This window comes from Balaenoptera physalus (assembly GCF_965194825.1).
Source record: "Balaenoptera physalus genome assembly, chromosome: 6".
Taxonomy (NCBI): Eukaryota; Metazoa; Chordata; class Mammalia; order Artiodactyla; family Balaenopteridae; genus Balaenoptera; species Balaenoptera physalus.
In genome coordinates, this window is record NC_138885.1 from 67826670 (window position 1) to 67852759 (window position 26090).

Genomic DNA, 26090 nt, shown 5'->3' on the forward strand with positions numbered 1-26090 from the left:
TGGTTGAGAGTCAAATAATCTGGAGCTTTGTGGGTTTAAAAACCCAAATTCTCTACACTATGTTAACATTAGACAGAGCAGGGCCAGACAGTAAGAACAATATCAGGAAAGAAGTTTGAAACCTAGGAGAAGCCCGATTCCCCATCGTCCCTCCAAAGACACTGTGGTCTCTCATCTGAGTAGAAGGCCCGTTACATTCACTGTGATACACTGGTTTCCATCTCAGGAGCGAGGAGGAAATTATTAGTGGCTTCACCACCTCAGGCCACTGCTTCAAACTGTACCTAATCAGAGGCCACAAAATTTGGGAGTGGAGGATGGTTCATTTGCTGGGAGACAGAAATGCCCAGGCTTGGCCCCACATTCAAAGAGTACGACTCAACACAATCCTGAGTTTTGTTCACTAGTCCATGGAGTTCAGGGATTAGAGAATCCTACCACGTTTTTAAGTACTAGAGGATAAAGCCCCAGAACGGTCGAAAACAGTTTATGATTGCTCAAATCCTAAGTCAATCCCTAGATCTCTGAAGCCAGGAGAACAGGGTGCAGGCCGTGGAACAGGTGCAGCCCTGCTCTGAGAGACGGCTCTGAAGGCAACAGATAAGGAAGGCCCACCCAGAGAGAAGGAGGTTAAGCCACTGGATGACCAAAGTTCTCATTCCGTTGCCACACAGCTAGAATCTGTTCAGTGGGTTATAAAATATGCTAGAGACAGGAGACCAATGTCTCCGTTCCTTTCCCAAATGGAAGTTTAATTGTGAAATTCTTCTACTGTTCTCCCTCCACCATTGTATACTGGGTGTTAAATTTATAATCTAGCACTGGACCGTGAGATACTACATTCAGCACTGACGGACAAGACTGTGGAAAGTCTGGACTCGGCGCTGGACTTGGACCTGGATTGGCCACCTATTTTGGGGAGGAGGGTGAGTGTGATTTATTATGTGGGAGCATTTTTGAAACTGGATGTGTGGGAAGATGTGTGTGTGTGTGTTGGATAGGTAAATAGAGTATACATTGGTTGCTTTGGGGCTGTCCAGCATCCATTCTTCTGAATTACAGTAGAGCCTCAGATCTGGGGAGAGAGACATCCACTGATCTCCACTCCTGCTCTTCTGGCTTCAGTTGGGCTAACTCTACCCAGGCTCCAGGAATGGAAAGTGACCAGCCCTGGCCAGTTAGAGCCTGCGGTTCCCTGGCTGCAGTGATTGGTTCAGAGACGAGCATGTGACTACTTCGTACCAAGGAGATGCAACGAGACTTTTTCTAAGATGTGTGGGGCTGGGACTGGTGGTATGACAGCCACATGTACACACATGGAGACTGAGAATGAAGCCCTGCAGTGAACAAGCTGTGAGAGGAGCCTGAGACTAAGGGATAAATTAGGAGTTTGGGATTAACAGATACACACTACTATATCCCACTCCTAGGCATATATCTGGAGGGAACTCTAATTCAAAAAGATACATGCACCCCAATGTTCACAGCAGCACTATTTACAATAGTCAAGACGTGGAAGCAACCTAAGTGTCCAGTGACAGATGAATGGATAAAGAAGATGTGGTATGTATACACAATGGAATACTACTCAGCCATAAAAAAGAATGAAATGATGCCATTTGTAGTAACTTGGATGGACCTAGAGATTATCATATTAAGTGAATTAAGTCAGAGAAAGACAAATATCATATCACTTATGTGTGGAATCTTTAAAAAATGACACAAATGAACTTATTTACAAAACAGAAACAGACTCACAGACACAGAAAACAAACTTATGGGTACCCAAGGGGGAAGAGGGTTGGGGAGGGATAATCAGGAGTTTGGGATTAGCAGATACAAACTATTATATATAAAATAAACAACAAGGTCCTATCTTATAGCACAGGGAACTATATTCAATATCCCATAATAAACCAAAATGGAAAAGAATATGAAAAAGAATATGTACATAGATATATAAAACTGAATCACTTTGCTGTATACCTGAAATTAACATAAAATTGTAAATTACTGTACTTCATTAAAATAAATAAAAATATGAGGCAATTGGAAATTTGAATATTGATTGACATTTAATAATATTAAGATTATTGCTAATTTTTAAGCATGATAATGTTATTGAGGTTATGTTGTTTTTTACAAAGAGTCCTTAAATATTTCGAGATACATACTGAAATATTTGTGGATAGAAAGGTATGATGTCTAGGTTTGCCCTGAAGTGAAAAAGGGGGAAAATAGCTAGAGGTTTAAAGAAAACAAAATTGGCCAGAGATAATCATTCTTGAAGCTGTGTGAGGCATACGTGGCAGTTTGTTATAATGTTCTGACTACTTTTCATATACATTTGAAATGTTTCTATAATAAAAAGTTTAAACAATAAAATAAAAATGACTCGAGGCTCACTCCCTTCTTCATCCACTAGAGGCTGTTAAAGGGGTTTGCTCACTCTGTTACAATCATGCTCAGACCTGGGAGTTACAGAAGTTACCTTTTTCTCCTCATAATGATCTCTTTGGTTGATAGATGAAATGGGACAGAGACTGAGGGCTGCCTTATACTGATTCAGAACCCAAGTAGCTCTTCCTAGAAAAGCATTCAACTCTCAAAATTGGAGACCCTCTTAATGGCAAGAAACTCTAATGAAAAACTGATGAACTCATAAAAGTGCTAACAAAAGATCAAGATGAAAAAAAAAATTAATTACATGGGACTGAGTGAACTGATGAGGATGAGTATAATTTTTGTGACTTTCTGCCTGAATTTAAAAAAAAAAAATCCCACAAGGACTCAGAGGCAAAGAATATACAAATCAATTTTCACTGCAAAGTAAAGGAGCTGTTACAGTGGAGGATTACTGGACTGAATGTCAATATTATGACATAGTATGAGTGTGTTTCATGTTTGGTAATTGCAATCATTGTTGCTTTTGTTGTGGTCATCCATGTACAATGCTTGGTGTCAGTCTATCTCTTGTAAAAATAAAATACAGTGTGTGTGTGTGTGAAAAAAAAAAAAAAAGAAAAAAACAAAAATCTAAATTCCAACCAACCAACCAAAGAACAAAAGAAAGCAACGCTCCCCCTAGATTAGCACTGTCCAGTAGAAATAATTTGAGCTATATGTGCAGTTCTATATTTTCTACTAGCTACATTAAAAAGAAAAAAAGTGAAATACTAATAACATATTTTATTTAACACCCTATTTCAAAAATATTATCATTACAACATGTACTCACCATAAAAAACCTATTAATTAGGCATTTTGCACTCTTTTTTCCTATTAAGTCTTCAAAAACAGGTGTGTATTTTACTATGGGTGACATTTCAAATGCTCAAGAACCGCTACCACACTGGACAACACGTCTCTAGATGGTGAGGGCCTGGTGGGAAGGAGCCCCGTCTTATCCTTAATGATTTAATTAAAATGCAAACATTTCCCGGGTGTCACCAACATTCAATACAAGTGGCCCCCAGGGGAAAAAACCACGTGAGATATAGAAAAATGTTTCTTACAACTCAAGGGGCCAATGGGTGGAAAGCCCTGTTTTCACATCCTGCCATGTATCTGTTCGCACACACACCCAAGGAGAAGCTGCTAGAATATGGATAGCTGTGTGTTCCTTCTGGCTGCTAATCTGGTTGCTGATCATTAGGTATGAAGCCCAGGATGGGGTCTCTACAATGACTTCTGGGGTGGGGACAACAGCCATACTGTTCCCTGTTCAGTCTTCCCTCCAGCCATATGGTTGGTTACTCAGTGTCTCCTGCTGGCGAATCGAACCATGTGGACACGAAAGCCCTTCCCTGGGCTTCTCAGGAAAAAAAGGCTCTATCCAGCTCTGCACCTTTGGGCCTGACGGCACTCATCTGAAGCCTGCAGGAAGGGCTCACTGATCCGAGACTCCCCCTGGGGCCCCCTGACTCCAAAGAAGCAGGGCCAGGCTAGTGCAGCTGTTACGTGGAGAAGCAGACCCAGATCCTCTGCACGGGGACAGGAAATGCGGGTGTTTGTGGGTGTCACAACAACGGGGAGGGCCCGTCTGGGATTCAGACCAAGGATGCTAGACAACCTGCAATGTACCAGACTGTCCCAGTCAATAAAGAACTGACCCGGGGGCTTCCCTGGTGGCGCAGTGGTTGAGAACCTGCCTGCCAATGCAGGGGATGCGGGTTCGAGCCCTGGTCTGGGAAGATCCCACATGCCGCGGAGCAGCTGGGACCGTGAGCCACAATTACTGAGCCTGCGCGTCTGGAGCCTGTGCTCGGCAACGAGAGGCCGCGATAGTGAGAGGCCCGCGCACCGCGATGAAGAGTGGCCCCTGCTTGCCACAGCTAGAGAAAGCCCTCGCACAGAAACGAAGACCCAACACAGCCATATATACATACATACATAAAAAGAATGTAAGCAGACAAGAATAGCATTAAAAAAAAAAATAAAAATAAAAATAAAAAAAAAAAAAAGAACTGACCCGCATGACCTACAGAGGTCCTGTTGGACACTGATGTAGGTGAAAAAACTGTTTAGTTATCTGAGCCGAGAACTTAACTCCATTTTACATACAATTCAAAGTAATTATTGCACTGTTGTATTAGTCCCTGAATTTTCCAGTAACGCAACTGTCATATAAATGAAATAATATGTTTTGCTCAGCTTTTAACCCAGAGTTGCTCACCTCTGCTGGAAAATGTGTCCCAAGGTATCGCCACTTGCGGTACCTAAGTCTCTCTTACCCAAATTAGCCTGCAGTTGCAGCTGTCCCCCTCACAGTGATTATCAGGGTAGCTGCAAACCCCTGACCACTCCATTTTGTTTGCTAATCAGTTGTACCCGATCACTTACAAATTGAAGTTATTTTATAATAAATTACATTCCTTTCATTTCTCTTTTTAAGTACAGATAAAGATTACATGGATCTGGGGGGACATGACGTGTGAGGTCAGATTATTTCCCTGGTGAAGGTTCATCGAAGCTTGTGAAGGGGGCATTAGAAAATACTGTTATTCAAAGTGAGCCCGGGGTCAGACAGGGCTGCAGGCCACCGCTTCTGTGCATACCCCTGACTGAGCTCCTTTAAAGTCAGGCACGGCAGTTTGATGGCTCTGCTTGTCCAGCCTGGGAAATAAAGAGAGGAACCCACGGGGACCGTCACAGCTGCTCACCTATAATCCTGGGAGGGAATCTCACACTTTGTTTCCCAACGGTCACAGCTGCATGCGGTGCTTCTTGCCCCTGTTTCTTAGCAGGCCCTGCTTCGCTCAGTGGCTTGGCTGAAACAATTTGTTCTGCTCGAATGACCCCAGATTCCATCTGATTTTGCCACTTCAAGAACTTTCCGCCTCCCATTTGGCTGCTCTGGAATCTCCAAATGACTGACTGGGAAAACAGACTGTTGGAAAAACACTTCCAGGTTGTCTCTAAAGGGATGGCTGCCCTATCAGACAACGGAAATGCCTTCCGCTGGACCCAATGCACGTACGTGTTCCCTCAACTCCAAATACAGGTGCAGGGGCAAGAGATCAGAAGAGGTGCGACCACAAGGTGATCTGCTCTACCATTTTGTGTGTGTGTTTTGTTTGTTTGGGTTTATTGGGTTTTTTTGTTTTTGCTCAGTGCTGACTAAATGACTTCCCCTGCTGCATGGAAGCTGCTTAATTCAGTCTTGGATCATTTCATCCTGTTTGAGAACCATTCCAACAGAATGGACGGAATGATGGCTTACGTAAAAAGCAACTCCAGGACTACGTTTAAATATTGACTAGGTTGAGAAAAGCAAACCACAAAGACCTGAAGTGTAAAAGCCACATGTGGTTTATGTTTTGTAGGACACCCTCAGGAAGGTAAATGGACATAGTTAAAAAAAATCAAACTGGTTTCTCCCTGCCTCACCCTTACCTACCACCATTAAGAAATAAAAAACAAAATAAGACTAAACAGCAATTAAATAGAACCCAATCTGGGTGTTACTCTTGGCCTTGGGGTGGCAGCTCTGTCAAGCAAGGCAAATATGTAGCTGTCTGGGTTCCATGGCTAAGGTCAAGCATAATCGCCGCCGGGTCCACAGCTCCTCCCATCCCGGCCACCGCCCCTCTCAGTCACCACAGCTGCTTCCTTCCAGATTCGCTTCTCCAACTCCAGCTCCTCTGGCCCCATGCTCAACCTCCTGGCCAGTCTTCTCCAGCCAGAAAGAAAAACGCACAAAGAAGACTACTTCCTAGGAATCAAATCTTCTATGATCTTTTATCTGCTCTCCCCATGTACCTGTCTCTGACCTCACGGCTGACTAGGGAGCAGGAACGCTGCGAGGGCTCCCAGGCAGTCACTCAACACTCAGTATCCACTGCGTGCCAAGTGCTGTTTTAGGTGTTGCGGCTGCCACAGGGATCAGACAGGTGAGATCACACAGTGATCTCCACCCTCACAGAGCTCACGTTCACATCTGAGTTGATGATGTGATGGAAGGAAAACAATTTACCCCCCTTTCCGTGCCGCACAGGTGTTACAGAGTACCCAGGTCACTGCCAGAGGAAGGGCTAGTTCAGGCAGACTCTGGTGTAAACGTATAGTGCACCAAAGTCCTGGGGTAATCATTTCGATTTGAGAACCATTTCCATACAAACATACTTGAGGGCACGCTGCCAGGCCAGCCCACAAAAGTCTATTTAATTCACAACATGACTAAACTAAAACTTTAGTTCCAATTCTTCAAGGGAGAGGACTCAGAAGTGATGGAGGGGAGAGGGCTTCATGATTGCTGCGCCAGCCTCAGCCTCTGCCCCATCCCCAAGCCGGCCCTACACTTTCCCTTGACCGCACTCAGGGCATAAGGGGCTCCTGTCCCTAAGTACTTCTTACCCAGAAGTCATAATTCCCCTCCACAGCGTAAGATGACCTCATCAAGATGTCAGGAGGAAATCGACTTGTTGCCTTTTATCTTTACAGACAGAGGAGTTGTTAACCCAAACGACATTAAATTAGTGGATGTTTTGTTGAGAGAAAGGAAGCCGTTTGGCTGGAGGGAGATGCTGTACAGTACAGTCACACTGTCTAGGGTAAACTTTCTTAAGTTTTTCCTACATTTTATAGTTTTCTTCCTTCACTTAAATATATATATTTTTTCTTATGAAAACGTCATACATGAAAAGTTTAGAAAATAGGAATAATATAATTTTTAAAGTGACCCATTAGTACTCAGAGAAAACCAGTTACCATTTTGGAATTTCCTTCCAGCCTTTTTTCCTTTCTGTGCATGCATCTGAAATGGAATCATACTGTATATATATAGTTTTATACTCTTCTTTCTCACACTTCCCCGTGTTATTAAATAGTATCCTAACACAATTTTAATAGTTGCATATTTCATTTTTATAGATGTTCCATTACCTATGTAAATACTCTTTGTTGTTAGATATTTAAACTGCATCTAATTTATTATTACAAATCCTACTATGATTAATACACTTGTATGTAAATGTTTGTGGTCCTTTCAGATTATTTCCTTAGGATAAATTTATTAGAGTACAATTACTAGAATGGAAGATATGAAGTTTTTCCTTTTTCCTCTTGATACATGTTGTTATACTATTTTCTTAGTTTTAGCATTCATTGTCTCACTAGCACCCATTTCATTTCTTTTCAACATGTGCTTTTATCACTTTTCAAAATGTGCCAGTTTGATAGACAAAAAAATTGTATGTATGAGCCATTTTAATTTTCATTTCTTTGATTATTAATGAGGTTAACAATGTTTTATATGTATTTATTGTCTTCTCCATTATTAGTATATCTTTCTCCATCTGGTATCTGGATTTTTTTTTTAAATCACAGGGTTTTAATCTTTTCCCTTATTTCTTCCACTTTTGAATTTAAAGACCACCTAAAAGCTCCATGACTTTTCATAGACAAAATAAAATGTTCTGACCACTGGGGGACTGGGTAGATAGCAGTGACCATTTCTGTGTGTTTATAAATAAAATTTCATAAATCCAGAATCACTCCTACTCCCAACAGATATACATTTACAAAAGAATTCCCTGAGATTGCAACTGTGGATAATTTTGTGCAGCCTCTGAGAATGTTCAATGTCTAAGAAATGTTTCCATCCCATACTGGGAGGAAGGAGCAGTACATCTGGGCACATCTGACCACGGTTCTTCCTGTCTCAAAGGCAGAAGTAGGAATGCCCTGATTTATGTTATACACGTGCAGACGTGTAAACGTCTAAAGTCTGAGTACAGAAAACAACCATTATGACCCTGAGTCACCTTATTCCATTTTTCACAAGACCAAAGTTCCCAGGAACTAAGGAGTAATTTAGGCTGACCTAATGAGCATCCAAGCTTCTGCTTTGTTTGCCATCTTCCTTAGTAATTCTGCAAATATTCTGGAAAAAGTAAAATCTAACTTAGAATTTTTTTGATTGAAAACTTGGTGATAAAAACCTTTCTGAGCCTAAGTCATTCAAAGTAACTACAGTTATCTATTTGATGATTCACCGGAGGACCTGGGCTGGAATGACATTCTCTGGTCTCCTTTCCACCTGTGTCTTCCCAAGTCAAGAGCTATTCCTTACTTGGTACAGTTTTCTCTCCTGGACTTAGAAGATGCTCAATATGTCTAAATGAGAAAGGTAGATAGTTTGGGGTAAAGTGACTGGCACAACGTTAAACACTCAGCAACATCAGCTATCATTACTATTATTAGGTGAGCTAAACTTCTCCCCAGTTAGTGCTACTTGGTAAAAGAGGGAACACAGCAGATGAAGTGGCTCTTTTTGTTTATAGAAGGATAATTCAATGTAATTTAAGAATAAAGAATTTACTCTATGTCATAGTTGAGAAAACCTGGGTACTCGTACTTTCAAAGTCTCCATTTTATATTGGTTCTACAGCTCGTTTTCAAGTCTACTTAGGCCTATTTCAAAAAGCTGGCATTGATCTACACAATTCTCTTTTACGAATGCCTCTGCTTTTTTGTGCAATTTCAAAAATCACTAGACTTAATGAACACAAATTCAGAAAAAATGCCCCAGAAACTTCCTAAAAATACCATTCCTCCTAAAAGTTAAGGAGAAACAGGGATTCATATATTGAGTTTATGTTCACTGCCTTGTTTTCATTTCACCTGAAGAGGCTCCCTGCCAACTGTAGGTTAGAGTTCCAGGAGGAGGATGGGGACCCCAAATCCTCCACTTCAGAGAGCAGGCTTATCTTCAGTGCACTAAGAAAATGTCCCAAAGCCCTTTGGGACTGTCTCACCCAACAGGGAAATGGAAGAAAGAACTTCTTTTCAAGTCTGCTTTATTCTAGTGGTTGAGGAGTGCAGAAAGAACAGTAATGGTCTGTGACTGTTTTCAGAGGTGGCACATAATGAACTGAAAGAAAGCAGGCCTTGAGACAAGATCTGGGGTCTCTGAGCAAGTGAGAAAACAAAACGATTCCTATCATCATGCCCAGGTTCAGCCACCACGAGATGAGGGACGCAGACGTGAAACACAGTTGTGCCCAGAGTCAAGGAAAGCTTCAGCAGAACTGAACACCACACAGAAAACGCTTTGCGGATCCAACTCTCGTTGGCAGGGAATTCACGGAAAACCAATCTGAAGATCACCGATGTGAAATTTTATTTTCCAAAGTACAAAGGCTTCTGAACACAGAACTTTCTAGTCATCCTAGGTTTACTCCTACCTCCTGCAAAATACTCTGTAGGGGCACATTTCTAATATTCTTCATCAGCAGTGCCTACTGAATTCTCTTCAGCCTCTAATGCACAAATGTGGAGATTAGGTTTTCTTCCCTTGTTTTCCGCCCTCTCCCTATATCTTGCAAATACAGATGAGAGTTTCTCAGAAATGCTGAGAGATACATAAAGTTGAGGTATCTCAAAGTCTTTATAGGCATAAAGATGCACAAGGTTGAACAATGGAGAACAACACCACATGTTATACCCTGGATTCATTAACAATTACTTAAAAACAGTGTAAAAGGCAGTGTACAATATATATTACTTAGGAAGTAACTGGGACCTGTTATTGCTTTGCTAGCATTTGGGCTTTTACAAAAATAAAGTCCACGGAAGGACTGGGTCAACTCAGTGGGTATTTTCCTTAAGTGTAACTCCTCCCACTCCCTCCCACACACAAGAAAGCAATTACATTTTAAAAAATATAAAATCAGAACTGGATAAAAGTCAAATCAGTTTTTTTTTAATCCATAAATCTGGGAATATAAAATCACTATAAGTTTATTATGGTTATATATTTAAAATCTCTAGTTCTATTTTCCTCAGCATAAGTATAAAAGTGCTGAAAGGTTTAGAATTTACTTGTAAGATAATGTAAAATATTACTATCTTCGTAACAAAAGAAATTCATGAATTTATGGAAAAAGGAATGATATTTATAAAACATGTTAGTAAAAGCACTTGCATATGTTTGCATATCAACATTTCAAAGTATTCAAAGGTCATTTATTTGAAAATATTTAGGACTTCCCTGGTGGTCCAGTGGTTAAGACTCCAGGCTTCCACTGCAAGGGGCATGGGTTTGATCCCTGGTCAGGGAACTAAGATCTTGCATGCCATGTGGCATAGCCAAAAAAAAAAAAAAAAAATTAAAGTATAATATTTAAAGTATAATTAAAGGAAAGTTAAGAATTGCTTTACTCAAACTTGCAGTTTCTAAAAATTTATCAGAACCAGAGAGCCTGGATGTATCAAAGATTAAGTAGAAATCCACATTCAAGAGAGTTCCATGGAATTCTCAGAAAGAGAGAGCAGGCAAAGGGTCATCTGAGGACATTATTTTAGCCTAAACTTTGAATATCATTCAAACAGGGGAGCCAATGCCTGATATTAACAAAATGCAGTTTTCTACTGGTAAGGTCAGATGACAGCCCACCCTGTCTGCCAGAATTAGTGGATGAGGAATCACTTCATGAAGTCACGCACAAACATGAAATAGGCTGTAAAGCTTTGCTGCCATCCCTCAATCATCGCTTTGCTTGGCTAGGCTGACTGCCGGCAGGAATATCTCCCTCTGCAAAACTGTTTCAAAGTAATGACCAGGAGGAAGTGGTGTGCTGATACCATGAAAAAAAAAAAAATCCCTCAAACACAAAGATAGTTCAAAAAGCATCTGTATATGGCTCAGAGGAAACAAACAGCTCAGCTAATTTTCAACTCAAAATAAACCCAAGAGACCAGTTTACCTTGGCTATAACCACACACACACACACACACACACACACACACGCAGGAAAACTGAGGGTCAGCAATTATCCAGTGATTCTGTTCTGTGCCAAAGGGGATGAACGGGGAAGGTTATCCATCCTGGAGCCAGGATGGAATAAGAGAAGATACCCCACCCCACATGGCTTCCCACACAGATTCACATGTATGTAAGGGGACTTCACACCATTCTCTCCATGAGACCGGTGGGCCCTAGAATCTGACGTCCCTCCCTGAAGCCAGTAGTAGATAAGAAGCCATTCTGAGACTCTAACATATGGTCTCTCCATCACTGAAGGCTTTCCATGGGTTTTCCTTCCACAATGCTGTCCTTACAGCGCTAAGAAAGGAGCAGGGCACCTAAAACTTTTTTTTTTTTTTTTTTTTGTCAACATTAGGCTGAAATACATCTACAATCTTTTAAAATGAACAATATTGAATTTTCAACTTTTGAGCATTTAAAAATATTCTTCAAATTAAGCCAACACATCAACAACAAAGATCACATTTATATTTGGTTTTGAAAACCATTTGGAATTTTCTGTAAAAGCAGCTACTTTTCTGACAGAATAGGTGGAGATTGCTACCAAAATCTTAAAAAGATCCTTATTTTTATTTTCAAATAACTTTCATTCGAGAAGATCATTAGATATGTCAGCAAAAGTCTTTAAATTGGTTTTTCAGTCCTGGTTTTGTATCACTGCTTTGACGTCTTTCTTGCTGATAGGGTGAAGGAAGTTCCAAAAGCCCTTCAGTTCTGATCATTTGAGGAAATTCATCTCACAGCTGAAGGCTTATTTATTTTATTTGATTTTCATTTTTCTGAGAGGAAGACAGGAAAAAGTGATTGAATTTTTATATCAGAAACATGTGTCATTGACCATCAACTGGGTAGTAAGATTTTTAGTTTAAAACTTTTCGTACCCAGGGGACAATTAAAGTATTTTAAAGGATGCTTTCCCTTCCCCTTCACAATATTCAGGCTGGGCGCAGGAAGCAGAGATTTTGTCTCAGCTCGGTAGCCCACCCACAAGAGCAGCTCCACGCTACAGTTTTCGACATTTGTCTTTCTAGGCGGAACACCAGTCAGCAATCCTCTGAAGCTCATAAAACCCAACATAACCTTTTGGGCTTCTCTGGTAAAAACACATTGAGTAATAAAGGACAGAATGCTTTCTGTTCAATGTTTCCAGTGCTATTCTCTGGCCAGAAGAAATACCAAATCATAGGCATCTGGAAAAGAGAGATGGCCCAGAAAGAACAATGGTCTTACACAGCCTGTGAGCGGTGACCCCCTAAAGGTTCGTCTCCTGCTGTCTGCTTCCTGTGGAGCTACAAGCATTGGAGCAAAGAGCCATTTCTATCAGACTTGACTCAAGTGATAGGGGGGACTTAAAGGGCAGTGGTCGACTTCTAGGGAGTGAAATGTTGTCTGATCACCTTGAGGATACAGGGAGTGGTGAAAAGATGCGGGTCCATGGCAGTGACAGTGAGAGAAGGAAGTGTGGTCCAGGAGATTGCACACCATGTAATGTTAGTATCTTCCCTATGAGCTTTCCCAAAGGCATCATTCAGCTTTCGAAAACAATTAAAAGGCCCATCAACATCTCTATGTGTAGTTTACACATCATACGATGCTTTCTTGGCTGGTCCATGGGCATACAAAGAATTGAATAAGATACCAGAAAGTAGACGAGCTACAATGTGAACTGATGCAGAGGTGGAAAGGGCATGACTTAGGAGGGCAAGGATTCAAAAGAGGTCTCTGAGGTTTCATTTCTGCAGTTCTTACTCACATAATTTCCTTTCTGGATCTTAACAGTGACTAATGGGCCTTAGAAAATGAATCGGGGTACTAGGTGGAAAATGCCAGAAGTCAACGGCTCTCTTCAACAGTGTTAAGTTTTTTTTTTAACCCTTTCTTTATTCTAAAGTCCTCTTTTCAGAATAATTTAAAATTCCATAATTACAAGTGCTTCCTTTGTGCCTGTGTTTCCCTTCTGAGACCAACTGCAGCTAGACCCACCCTAGACATGGCCAGCTGGACGAGAGCAGGTACCTGGCCAGGAGTGGCCAGTCTTCAGGCTGGATAGCACACTGAGCTGGCCGGGCATGAAAAACTCTACTCACATAGGGCAGTCAGGTTCCTCCCAGAAGGATGAACTGGGAATCATGGAGAGGGCGGGGCAGTCAGCTGATGGCACCAGACAAGAGACAGAAAGGAACAGCTGACCCAGTTAAGCAGTGGACATGAAGAGAGAGGAGATGATCTATCTCCTGGCACATCATGGTTTTTCAGGTCCCTAAACTGCATCCTCGTCTTCAACGATTTTAACAGTATTAATAGTAACAAGAACAATAATATTAGCTAACATTCATTGCACACTCACTATATGTTAAGGAGCATTATAGGCCCTTTTACAAATATTAATCCAATCGTTTTCACAATAATTTTATGAAGTAGATGATGATGATGATGTTGGCAATGAAGCACAGAGAATTAAGTAACTTGACCAAGGCTACACAGCTTTTAAGTGGTAGAGACACAACCTGAACTCAAATGGCGTGGCCCCAGAGTCCATGCTTCTAACCAACATGTGTCTCCCTGTGAGGCTAGTCCTGGGTACCCCGTTTCCTTATTGACCTTCCTGCAATAAAGTCCCTCTATTAGGGAGGCCTGACAGTGTGTCTATTTCTTGCTCCCCTATTGTCTCAAAATTAGCATTCTTCTTGGTGCCACTCATTATGAATCTCAGTAACTTAAGTATATATTTATTAATTCAAGAACCATTTAATGCTTACTATGTGCCAGGAACTGCTATGAGCTCTGGAAGCCGTTACAGCTCTCGGGAACCTTATCCTTGGTAGAAAGAGAGTTGGTCTGCAAACCCCACCCCACTAGAATGTGCTTCCAGTGTCTACTCTGTAAGGTCACACTTCCATATATAACACGCATATATCACTTATGCATGATATGTGTACTATAATATCCTATCTTTGTACATATTGTGTCTTATTTTTGCATAATACTATATTGTATCCTGAGCTCATTGATAAAATAATGTCTAAAAAAGCACATTTAAAAAATCACCAATCCTTAAAAAACTAAAAATAGAGTTACCATATAATCTTGCAATCCCACTCCTGGGCATATATCTGGGGAAAACTCTAATTTGAAAAGATACATGCACCCCAATGTTCACAGTAGCACTATTTACAATGGCCAAGACCTGGAAGCAACCTAAGTGTCCATTGACAGATGAATGGAAAGAAGATGTGGTACATATATACAATGGAATATTACTCAGCCATAAAAAAGAATGAAATAATGCCATTTGCAGCAACATGGATGGACCCAGAGGTTATCATACCGTATTAAGTAAAGTCAGACAGAGAAAGACAAATATCATATGATATCACTTATATGTGGAATCTAAAAAAATGATACAAATGAACTTATTTACAAAACAGAAATAGACTTACAGAGGCAGAAAACAAACTTATGATTACCAAAGGGGATGGGGGGGAGGGGGTGGGGGAGAGATAAATTAGGAGTTTGGGATTAACATATATACAAGACTATATATAAAACAGATAACCAACAAGGACCTACTGTATAGCACAGGGAACTCTACTCAATATCTTGTAATAACCTATAATGGAAAATAATCTGAAAAAGAATATATATACACACATATATATGTATAACTGAATCACTTTGCTGTACACTTGAAACTAACATAATATTGTAAATCAACTATACTTCAATAAAAAAATGAAAAATAAATCACCAGAACAAAAACAGACATGTTGAAGATGGCTTCCCTCCTAGGATTTCAAACGTCCTTCCTAAGTTTCAGAGGTCTTCCCTTCCTAGGATTCCGGGTCAGAGCGAGGCTGTGGGGAGGGCAACAGTTATGCTCGTGCTGGCTGGGACTCGCTCGGAAAGAGTACGTGCCTGTAGGTGGGGCTGCCATGTTCCCCCCAGACACGGTAGAGCAGCTGTGGTTCTAGCAGGGCATCTCAGGAGTACGAACCACGGCCTTTTCTCCGTCCTACCGAAGCTCAGGGTCGGCCACTTGTTCATGGTACGGGCCCCATCGCCGCTAAACGACGTTCATATATGTCTGTAGCACTTGCAAGATGTGTGCTCCCAGACACCGGGTGTCACGCTGTCTCATCTGTCGACCCCTACAGCAACCACAGCCCTGCTCTGCATCGACAGGCCTTTAGTACATTTTAAGTAACTGTCTTCCCCAAATTCCAAAGCCTACCATGCAAACTGGTGAACATAAATAAGTTTAAAGAAGATCAATTACCTATAATCCTACTGGGTAGAAATATACATTTGTTAACTTTTCGGATTATTTCCTTCTGGTCTTTATACATACATGAAATGTTTTAAAATTAGGATTGTAATGTATGTAAGTTTGGAATCCAATTTTTGATTTTTAATGACTGCATGATATCCTACATCAAAATTTATTTAACATTCTTTTATTGCTGGTCATCTAGTTATCTCTTACTTCCCTTTTATAAGTGTGCCAATATCAATATCATTATATACAGATTCTTGTGCTCAGCTAGGATTATGCAATGGAATAAATTATAGAAACAGAAGTATTGGATCAAACAGTTTGAACAATTTAAACTCTCTTGATATGCAGTGCATACACACATTGGGAAGGCTCACATTTCCTCTGGCATCATAAAGGAATGCCCCATTCACCGTACTCTTGCCAACACTGAATATTACAGTTTTAGAAAAGCTATATCCTAATTTGGTTTCTTCAATGGGTCAGAACAGAGTATATGTTGAAACTCTATGCTCCAAAGTAAATTTCAGAAGAGCCACTTATGAACAAGAGTAAAATAAGCCTATGATCGTCAGTCCCAAACTTCCAGCCCCTGAAGCCTTAAAATGCTGTAGAATTTTAAAAATGGAAATTACTTTAGAGATCACTGAATAAACTGTTTTGGTTTATAAATAAGGTAACCAAAGCTCAGAGAGGTTAGGGACCTGGGCAATGTATTCGAGTTAGAACTAGAATCTAGTTGTCTTGCCCCATGAGTCATTTCTTTAGAATAGGTTGACAACCTAACAGAAGCGACAGAGTGAAAGTATAAAGGAAAAAAACAGCATACAATATTTGAAAAGGAAACCATTACTGATCTAAATTCTATTTTATCTTTGACGTCAAGTCAGAATAACTTGTTTTATGGACAAAAGCAAAAGCTCACATCTAAGTACTACTCTGTTCTTAAGATCCTTGTTTAAATCTATAATAAGATTTTTTTCCCCCGCAAGCATTCAAATATTCAGCATTGATCTATTACCTTCTCATCTGGCCAACATCCACTAAGAAGATACTGTGGCCAGGGGCTGTGCTGGGTGCTGGGGTAGCAGGGGGGAAGTGTCACAAGGTAAGAAACGAGGGATTCATTCCTGGGGGGAGGCGGGCAGGCAGACGTGAGCAAACAATCATAAGCCACGCGACGGTGGTGACAGGAGTGCACGGGTGCTGTGGTGGCGGCAGAGCGATGGATGTGGAGGGCTTCACACAGGAGCTGGCCAGGAGCTGTGCTTGTGCTTGAAAGCAGTCTACTGAGCAGAGGAGGGAGAGGAGCCTCCCAGGCGGCGAGAGAGTAAGGCTGCTCGTCAGATGTGGCTGAAACATGGCGGCCTGGGGAGACGAGGCTGGAAAGGTATTCTGGGGTCGGGCAGTGTTCAGGAATTTGGACTCCCAAACTGGAGGTGCCTGGCCCACGAAAGACGTTTAAGCAGTGGTGCCATGGTCAAAGTTGTGCTTTATCAGCTCACTCTGATGGCAGCGAGGGGAAGGGCTGGAGTCTTTGAAGGCAGGAGACTTATCTGCACTAGTCCAGCTTACAGGCTTTGAAGGTATAATTCAGGGAAGAGGCAGAGGAAACATAAAAGAGGACATGGATTCGAGTAAGACTGAATGTTATTTGAGAAATAAGATGACATAGAGGTTGATTAGATGGGGGTGCCATTAATGAGGTGGGGAAGGCAGAAGGAGGTCCAGGTTTTAGAGGGAAGGCATTTGCTCGCATTGAGCTTGAGATCTGGCAAGATATCAGGTATATCCAGAAAGCAAATGGAAATACAATCTGGAGGTCAGGGAAGGACAAGCACAGGTCACAGGTCAGCATAAGCAGTATAGGGCTAACCACCACTCCCACTCCAACATCCCCCCGCGTACACTTGCGTACTTCCTCTCGCCTGCAGGCAGCACTGCCCACTAGAAATGTGCCAGCCATATACACAATTTACAGTTTTCTAGTAGACACATGAAAAATAGTGACAGGTGAAATTAACTTTAAGAATATGTTTTAGGGGCTTCCCTGGTAGCGCAGTGGTTGAGAATCTGCCTGCCAATGCAGGGGACACGGGTTCGAGCCCTGGTCTGGGAAGATCCCACATGCCGCGGAGCAACTAGGCCCGTGAGCCACAACTGCTGAGCCTGCGCGTCTGGAGCCTGTGCTCCGCAGCAAGAGAGGCCGCGATAGTGAGAGGCCCACGCACCGCGATGAAGAGTGGCCCCCGCTTGCCGCAACTAGAGAAAGCCCTCGCACAGAAACGAAGACCCAACACAGCCAAAAATAAATATAAAAATAAATTAATTAATTTTAAAAAAAGAATATGTTTTCTTTAACCCCATATATCTAAAATATCATTTCAACATGAATCAATTACTCATGAGATATTTTACAGTCATCTTTTCGTACTAAATCTTCATATCCTATGTATCCTTTACACCTACAGCCCAGCCCGTATCAATTCCGACCAGCGACATTTCAAGGGGACTATGCACCGGACTATGCGGGACTAGATGGTGAGCCGCGAGGGTGATTCAGGCACCAACATGACGTGTCTCTAGGCCTTGGAACTTGCGGAATTAAATTAAACAGAACTTAATTTTACAGATGAGAGAACAATGAGGAACCTGTTGAGCCCCCCAAATCACTACCCACCACCCCCTTCTCGTGCTCTGAGAGGCCGTGGCAAAGGGGCAGCGTCACATGTGACTGGAAGTTTGAAAGGGGTGAAGGATAGGACTACCCGTCCAAACCTTACTTATCAGGTTATCAAATATCCTGGAAGCAATCTGATCGAACTCAGATCCACTTGAACTTGAACTGGTTATCTCTTGATCTGTATATGTGTCTGGTCTCCCAATAAGTTTCCTAAGGCAGTGGTTCCCAAATGTCAAACATTTGCAAACCGACTTCATAATCCTGGGATGGCTGCATACCACCCAAATGATATCATTTACTTAATATTTTTATTTAATTCAACTAACCTTAAAAGAATCTGAATACATAATTTAGTGTCATCCTAAGTGACTAGATCCACGAAACCATGGATTTCATGTGTTGTTAGATATTTTTTCTAGCACACATGATAACTAGGGGAGAACCCACTTGCAAGCTCACTCACATGTTGGCAGGACTCAGTTCCTCGCTGGCTATTGGTCAAAGCCTCCCTCCATTCTGTGCCGTGTGGGTCTATGGGGTAGTTCAGAAGGTAGTTGGCTTCCCTCACAGTAAGCAACAGAGTGACAGAAAGCCCCCAAGATGGAAACCATAGTCTTTCATAATTAAATCTCAGAAGTGATATCCCATCCTCTCTGCTGCATCCTGTTCACTATAAATGAACCACTAAATCTAGCCCACATGAAGGGAAGGGATTTAAATAAGGGTGTGATTTCCAGGAGGTGGGGATCCTTGCGGGCTATCTTAGAAGCTGCCTACCAGGTAATGATGTAAAATGTCAATGACCTCTATTGGTGATGATGTCACAAGCGCTGCTAAAACTACGGCAGTTTGTTGGCTACATTCATACTTGCAGGACATGCAAATTTTCAGTTAGAGGTCAGTGAAAATAAAGGTGTATTATGTTCACAGACTTCAGCTTAAACCCCCTTGTGTTAAAGAACTCAGCATACCTCGCACCACCTAAAACTCAGTCTGATGCTTTGTGGATGGGCACAACGACTCCTCACATACCCCTGGAACCACCATGTGTGGGCATTTACCATGTTTGTGAAAGAATCCTTTTTTTTTTTTTTTTTTTTCTTAACCTTGTGGTACTGCAAGTCCAACTCTAAAATAAATCGACTTTGAAAACTTTGAAAACTGTTCCCACAGCTGCAAAAAGCAAGTGTTTGACACTAATAAATCAGGATTAGTGGAGCTCGGCTTATAATGAAACGTTCACCTCCTCTGGGCAGGAGGAGAAACTGATCTACTGGGACAAACAAGTCATGTTTCAAAGGGATCACCATTTTTCTAATGACAAGTAGGATCGGAGTAGAAAGCAAATAGAGGAGGGATGTTGTATTCCTAAAAAATCCTATCTTCTTAAACTTGGGGCCCCCTGAAAACACGAATCAAAATTATATTTCTAAGGGCCTTGCTTGACTCTGCTTATTATCTTTCCAGGCATAGCCACTGCAGGTATTTTCCTTCTAGATGGTGAAGAATAGCCTGGGATGCTAACGACAGGCCCAGAGCAGAGAACCAGTGACCTTGGTACACAATTATAGTTTAAATTTTGCCCTCCTGGACCCCAATCAAAATTCGTCATCGCCTGCTCACAGAAATGCCTAGGTGTTCCACTGTATTGGGGGTGAGACAGGAGTTATATTCAAAATATTTAACAACCAATAAGGCACAGGCAATAACCAATCCAAACAATGTCTGATGCTGGAGCAGGGTCCTGGGGAACCCCTTGCTGTGCCAGGCATTAATCCTTAGTTGCTGAAATATGAGAGAGGTCTTAGGGGTGCTGAGGTGTACTCGGGTGACTGAGGTTGGTGATGAGTCACCAACGGGTTTTGAAGCATCTCAATATTTTAGAAACCAGCGCGGCTGCACCAGTGCTAACAGTCTGAATATCATCTGCTGCAGTGGGGGGCTGCTCCTCCCAAGGGTGCCCATGGAGGGTTCCAGTGTAGGAGCTGACCCTATTGCCCTTCGGCACTCCGTCTGGCTTGTACTGTGGGGACAGAGCCCAGCCCTTCTTTCTGCGCCTGGAGTTGAGGTCAGTGCCTCCAGGTCCTGGACCACTTCCAAGGCTCTCAGAACCCCCTGCTCATGTCTTCTCAGGGCTGGCTGGCTGCAGTCTCCCAGCTCCCAGGCACCTTCTAGGAGCAGCCTGGACAGCTGCTGCCAGCTGGCACCAATGGACTTCTACGCAAGAGAGGGCTCGGTGTTTCCTGTAAGTTTGATGGAGGGGCTGTTCTTAGTCCACAGGCATCACACCACCCAAGCAGCCCCACCACCGTACGGGGCAGAGATGAAAAAAGAGACTTTTTTCGTGTACCCTCTCATTTCAAGGACTGGTTTAGCAACTACCTGAAATTCCTGAATGGAGCCCATGTTTTACTCTTTCATAAAAGAGGTCATTCTGCAGTGCCTCTTGGTCTACATTATTTTACTAAAATGCTCTGGTTGGTTTACTTTGCTCTTGCTTCTGGTAAGCAGAGTAGGGGAGGCTTTGGCTACAGGTAGCCCTGGGTCTGAATTCTGGCTCAGGGGACTGCAGCCCAGTCACTTCCCCTCTGAGGCAATGTAAAAACTTCTGTAAATGGGGCTCACACAGAGCCTGCCTTGTAGGCTGGTCGAGGGTCTAATGAGACAAAGACAAAATGGATAGATACTCTTATAAACTGAGTACAAGACTGAGAATAAAAACTTTTAGTCTCGGGCTTCCCTGGTGGCGCAGTGGTTGAGAGTCCGCCTGCCAATGCAGGGGACACGGGTTCAAGCCCTGGTCTGGGAGGATCCCACGTGCCGCGGAGCGGCTGGGCCCGTGAGCCACAATTATTGAGCCTGCGCGTCTGGAGCCTGTGCTCCGCAACAAGAGAGGCTGTGATGGTGAGAGGCCCTCGCGCCACGATGAAGAGTGGCCCCCGCTTGCCGCAACTGGAGAGAGCCCTCGCACAGAAGCGAAGACCCAACACAGCCAAAAATAAATAAATAAATAAATAAATAAATTTTTTAAAAAACACAAAAACAAAAAAACTTTTAGTCTCTGTTTGGGGTAGGAACTTCCAGTGTTACTCCAGTGTACCAATTTAATTAAGTATTTCTTAAATAGATCTTTTTTGTTCACTCAAGCTGACTAAAAAGCAGACAAAGGGCGAATTTAGAGGTCAAATGTATTCAATAGGTTTTGCACAGACTTAGATCCAACCTATGAGAACTCAGCGTTCTCCCTACTGAATGAAGTTAACATACCTCCTTTTTTTCCAGGAAAATAGCTAACATACATTAATTCATTAATATTTGTATAACTAGCTAACATTTGTTTCAATCACAATAAATGCAATTTCAAATCAAGATAATATAAACATAAACATTAAAAGATGAAAAGAACCTCATAATATTTTCTTCAATTGCCTTGACATATACGCAAAGAAAAGCATGATTTCTTTAGGTATTGAGCATCTAAAAAAAAAAAAACTTTGCTTTTGCCTATGCTGCTAAAAATTTTTTTCTTAAAAATAAGAATTATGGAGACTTCCCTGGTAGTCCAGTGGTTAAGACTCCACGCTTCTACTGCAGGGGCCGCAGGTTTGATCCCTGGTTGGGGAACTAAGATCCCACGAGATGCAGCCAAAAAAAAAAAAAAAGAAGTACATTTTCTTCTCAAGTGCTCATGGAACATTCTCCAGGATAGACTATATCTTGGGTCACAAGTCAAGCCTTGGTAAATTTAAGAAAACTGAAATCATATCAAGTATCTTTTCCGACCACAACACTATGAGACTAGATATCAATTATAGGGAAAAAAACTGTAAAAAATACAAACACATGGAGGCTAAACAATATGCTACTAAATAACCAAGAGATTACTGAAGAAATCAAAGAGGAAATCAAAAAATACCTAGAAACAAATGATGATGAAAACACAACGACCAAAAACCTATGGGATGCAGCAAAAGCAGTTCTAAGAGGGAAGATTATAGCAATACAATCCTACCTCAAGAAACAAGAAACATCTCAGATAAACAACCTAACCTTACACCTAAAGCAATTAAAGAAAGAAGAACAAAAAAAACCCCAAAGTTAGCAGAAGGAAAGAAATCATAAAGATCAGATCAGAAATAAATGAAAAAGAAATGAAGGAAACAACAGCAAAGATCAATAAAACTAAAAGCTGGTCCTCTGAGAAAATAAACAAACTTGATAAACCATTAGCCAGACCCATCAAGAAAAAAAGGGAGAAGACTCAAATCAACAGAATTAGAAATGAAAAAGGAGAAGTAACAACTGACACTGCAGAAATACAGAGGATCATGAGAGATTACTACAAGCAAATATATGTCAGTAAAATGGACAACCTGGAAGAAATGTACAAATTCTTAGAAAAGCACAACCTTCCGAGACTGAACCAGGAAGAAATAGAAAATATAAACGGGCCAATCACAAGCACTGAAATTGAAACTGTGATTAAAAATCTTCCAACAAACAAAAGCCCAGGACCAGATGACTTCACAGGCGAATTCTATCAAACATTTAGAGAAGAGCTAACACTGATCCTTCTCAAACTCATCCAAAATATAGCAGAGGGAGGGACACTCCCAAACTCATTCTACAAGGCCACCATCACCCTGATACCAAAACTAGACAAAGATGCCACAAAAAAAGAAAACTACAGGCCAATATCTCTGATGAACATAGACACAAAAATCCTCAACAAAATACTAGCAAACAGAATCCAACAGCATTCTGAAAGGATCATACACAATGATTAAGTGGGGTTTATCCCAGGAATGCAAGGATTCTTCAATATATGCAAAACAATCAATGTGATACACCATATTAACAAATTGAAGGATAAAAACTATATGATCATTACAATAGATGCAGAAAAAGCTTTCAACAAAATTCAACACCCATTTTTGATAAAAACTCTCCAGAAAGTAGGCATTTGAAGGAACCTACCTCAACATAATAAAGGCCATATATGACAAACCCACAACCAACATCGTTCTCAGTGGTGAAAAACTGAAACCATTTCCTCTAAGATCAGGAAGAAGACAAGGTTGCCCACTCTCACCACTATTATTCAACATAGTTTTGGAAGTTTTAGCCGCAGCAATCAGAGAAGAAAAAGAAATAAAAGGAATCCAAATCAGAAAAGAAGAAGTAAAACTGTCACTGTTTGCAGATGACATGATACTACACATAGAGAATCCTAAAGATGCTACCAGAAAACTACCAGAGATAATCAATGAATTTGGTAGAGTAGCAGGATACAAAATTAATGCACAGAAATCTCTTGCATTCCTATACACTAATGATGAAAAATCTGAAAGGGAAATTAAGGAAACACTCGCATTTACCATTCCAAGAAAAAGAATAAAATACCTAAGAATAAACCTACCTAAGGAGACAAAAGACCTGTATGCAGAAAACTATAAGACACTGATGAAAGAAATTAAAGATGATACGAACAGATGGAGAGATATACCATGTTCTTGGACTCGAAGAATTAACATTGTGAAAATGACTATACTACCCAAAGCAATCTACAGATTCAGTGCAATCCCTATCAAACTACCAATGGCATTTTTCACAGAACTAGAACAAAAAATTGCACAATTTGTATGGAAACACAAAAGACCCCGAATAGCAAAAGCAATCTTGAGAAAGAAAAACAGAGCTGGAGGAATCAGACTCCCTGACTTCAGACTATACTGCAAAGCTACAGTAATCAAAACAGTATGGTAGTGGCACAAAAACACAAATATAGATCAATGGAACAGGATAGAAAGCCCAGAGATAAACCCACGCACAGTCACCTTATCTTTGACAAAGGAGGCAAGAATATACAATGGAGAAAAGACAGCCTCTTCAGTAAGTGGTGCTGGGAAAACTGGACAGCTCCATGTAAAAGAATGAAATAGAACACTCCCTAACACCATACACAAAAATAAACTCAAAATGGATTCAAGACCTAAATGTAAGGCCAGACACTATCAAACTCTTAGAGGAAAACACAGGCAGAAAACTCTATGACGTAAATCACAGCGAGATCCTTTTTGACCCACCTCCTAGGGAAATGGAAATAAAAACAAAAATAAACAAAAGGGACCTAATAAAACTTAAAAGCTTTTGCACAGCAAAGGAAACCATAAACAAGACCAAAAGACACCCCTCAGAATGGGAGAAAATATTTGCAAATGAAGCAACTGACAAAGGATTAATCTCCAAAATATACAAGCAGCTCATGCAGCTCAATATCAAAAAAACAAACAACCCAATCCAAAAATGGGCAGAAGACCTAAATAGATATTTCTCCAAAGAAGATATACAGATTGCCAACAAACACATGAAAAGATGCTCAACATCACTAATCATTAGAGAAATGCAAATCAAAACTACAATGAGTTATCACCTCACACTGGTCAGAATGGCCATCATCAATAAATCTACAAACAATAAATGCTGGAGAGGGTGTGGAGAAAAGGGAACCTCTTGCACTGTTTGTGGGAATGTAAAGTGATACAGCTACTATGGAGAACAGTATGGAGGTTCCTTAAAAAACTAAAAATAGAACTACCATATGACCCAGCAATCCCACTACTGGGCATATACCCTGAGAAAACCACAATTCAAAAAGAGTCATGTACCACAATGTTCACTGCAGCACTATTTACAATAGCCAGGACATGGAAGCAACCTAAGTGTCCATCAACAGATGAATGGATAAAGAAGATGTGGCACATATATACAATGGAATATTACTCAGCCATAAAAAGGAACAAAATTGAGTTATTTGTAGTGAGGTGGATGGACCTAGAGTCCGTCATACAGAGTGAAGTAAGTCAGAAAGAGAAAAACAAATACCGTATGCTAACACGTATATATGGATCTAAAAAAAAAAAGGTTCTGATGAACCTAGGGGCAGGACAGGAATAAAGACATAGACATAGAGAACGGACTTGAGGACACGGGGAGGGGGAAGGGTAAGCTGGGACGAAGTGAGAGAGTAGCACTGACATATATACACTACCAAATGTAAAATAGATAGCTAGTGGGAAGCAGCTGCATAGCACAGGGATGTCAGCTTGGTGCTCTGCAACCACCTAGACGGGTGGGATAAGGAGGGTGGAAGGGAGATGTAAGAGGGAGGGGATATGGGGATATATGTATGCATACCACTGATTCACTTTGTTATACAGCAGAAACTAACACAACACAGTAAAGCAATTATACTCCAATAAAGATGTTAAGAAAAATAATAAGAAGAAGAATTATGGAATCCCTGAGGGTTAAACAGTAAAAGGCAAGGCCTAAAACAAAAACCCTGATCCTTCCACTCTCATTTACTTAAGTAAACATTCTCTCTCTGATTTCAGTCCCAGAAATCAATGAGTAAGTCCTTATGCAGAGTTCCATTTCATGTTTTTTATAGGAGTTTTAGAAGCTACAGGTGCATTGAGGAGTAATATTCAACCATTAAGACCATTACGGAAGATTAATTTCTTCTAGGATTCTATCTCCTATGTGTAGACACATATCCAAGCCTACTCAACATCTCCATGCAATGTCTGTCTAACAGACCTCTCATGCTCATCACATCCCAAACTAAACTCCATAGATTTCCCCTTCCCTGCCACCCCCTTGCTCTACTTACAGCCTTCCCCGTCTCAGTCTGATGGCACTTCCATTCTTCCTATGCTTAGGGTAAAATCCTTGAGGTCTTCCTTGACTCCTCTCTTCCACTTATCGTTCAATCCAACAGTTAATCTTGTTCTACCTTCAAAACAATCAGGCTCTGCACTATTCACAATAGTCAAGACATGGAAGCAACTTAAACGTCCATT

General features: G+C 41.2%; 1 protein-coding gene across 3 annotated transcripts in view; it reads right to left on the reverse strand.

Moving 5' to 3' along the window:
• Positions 1-26090, reverse strand: part of WIPF1 (WAS/WASL interacting protein family member 1) — a 120310-nt gene that overhangs the window by 41845 nt on the left and 52375 nt on the right. The window lies entirely within an intron of this gene.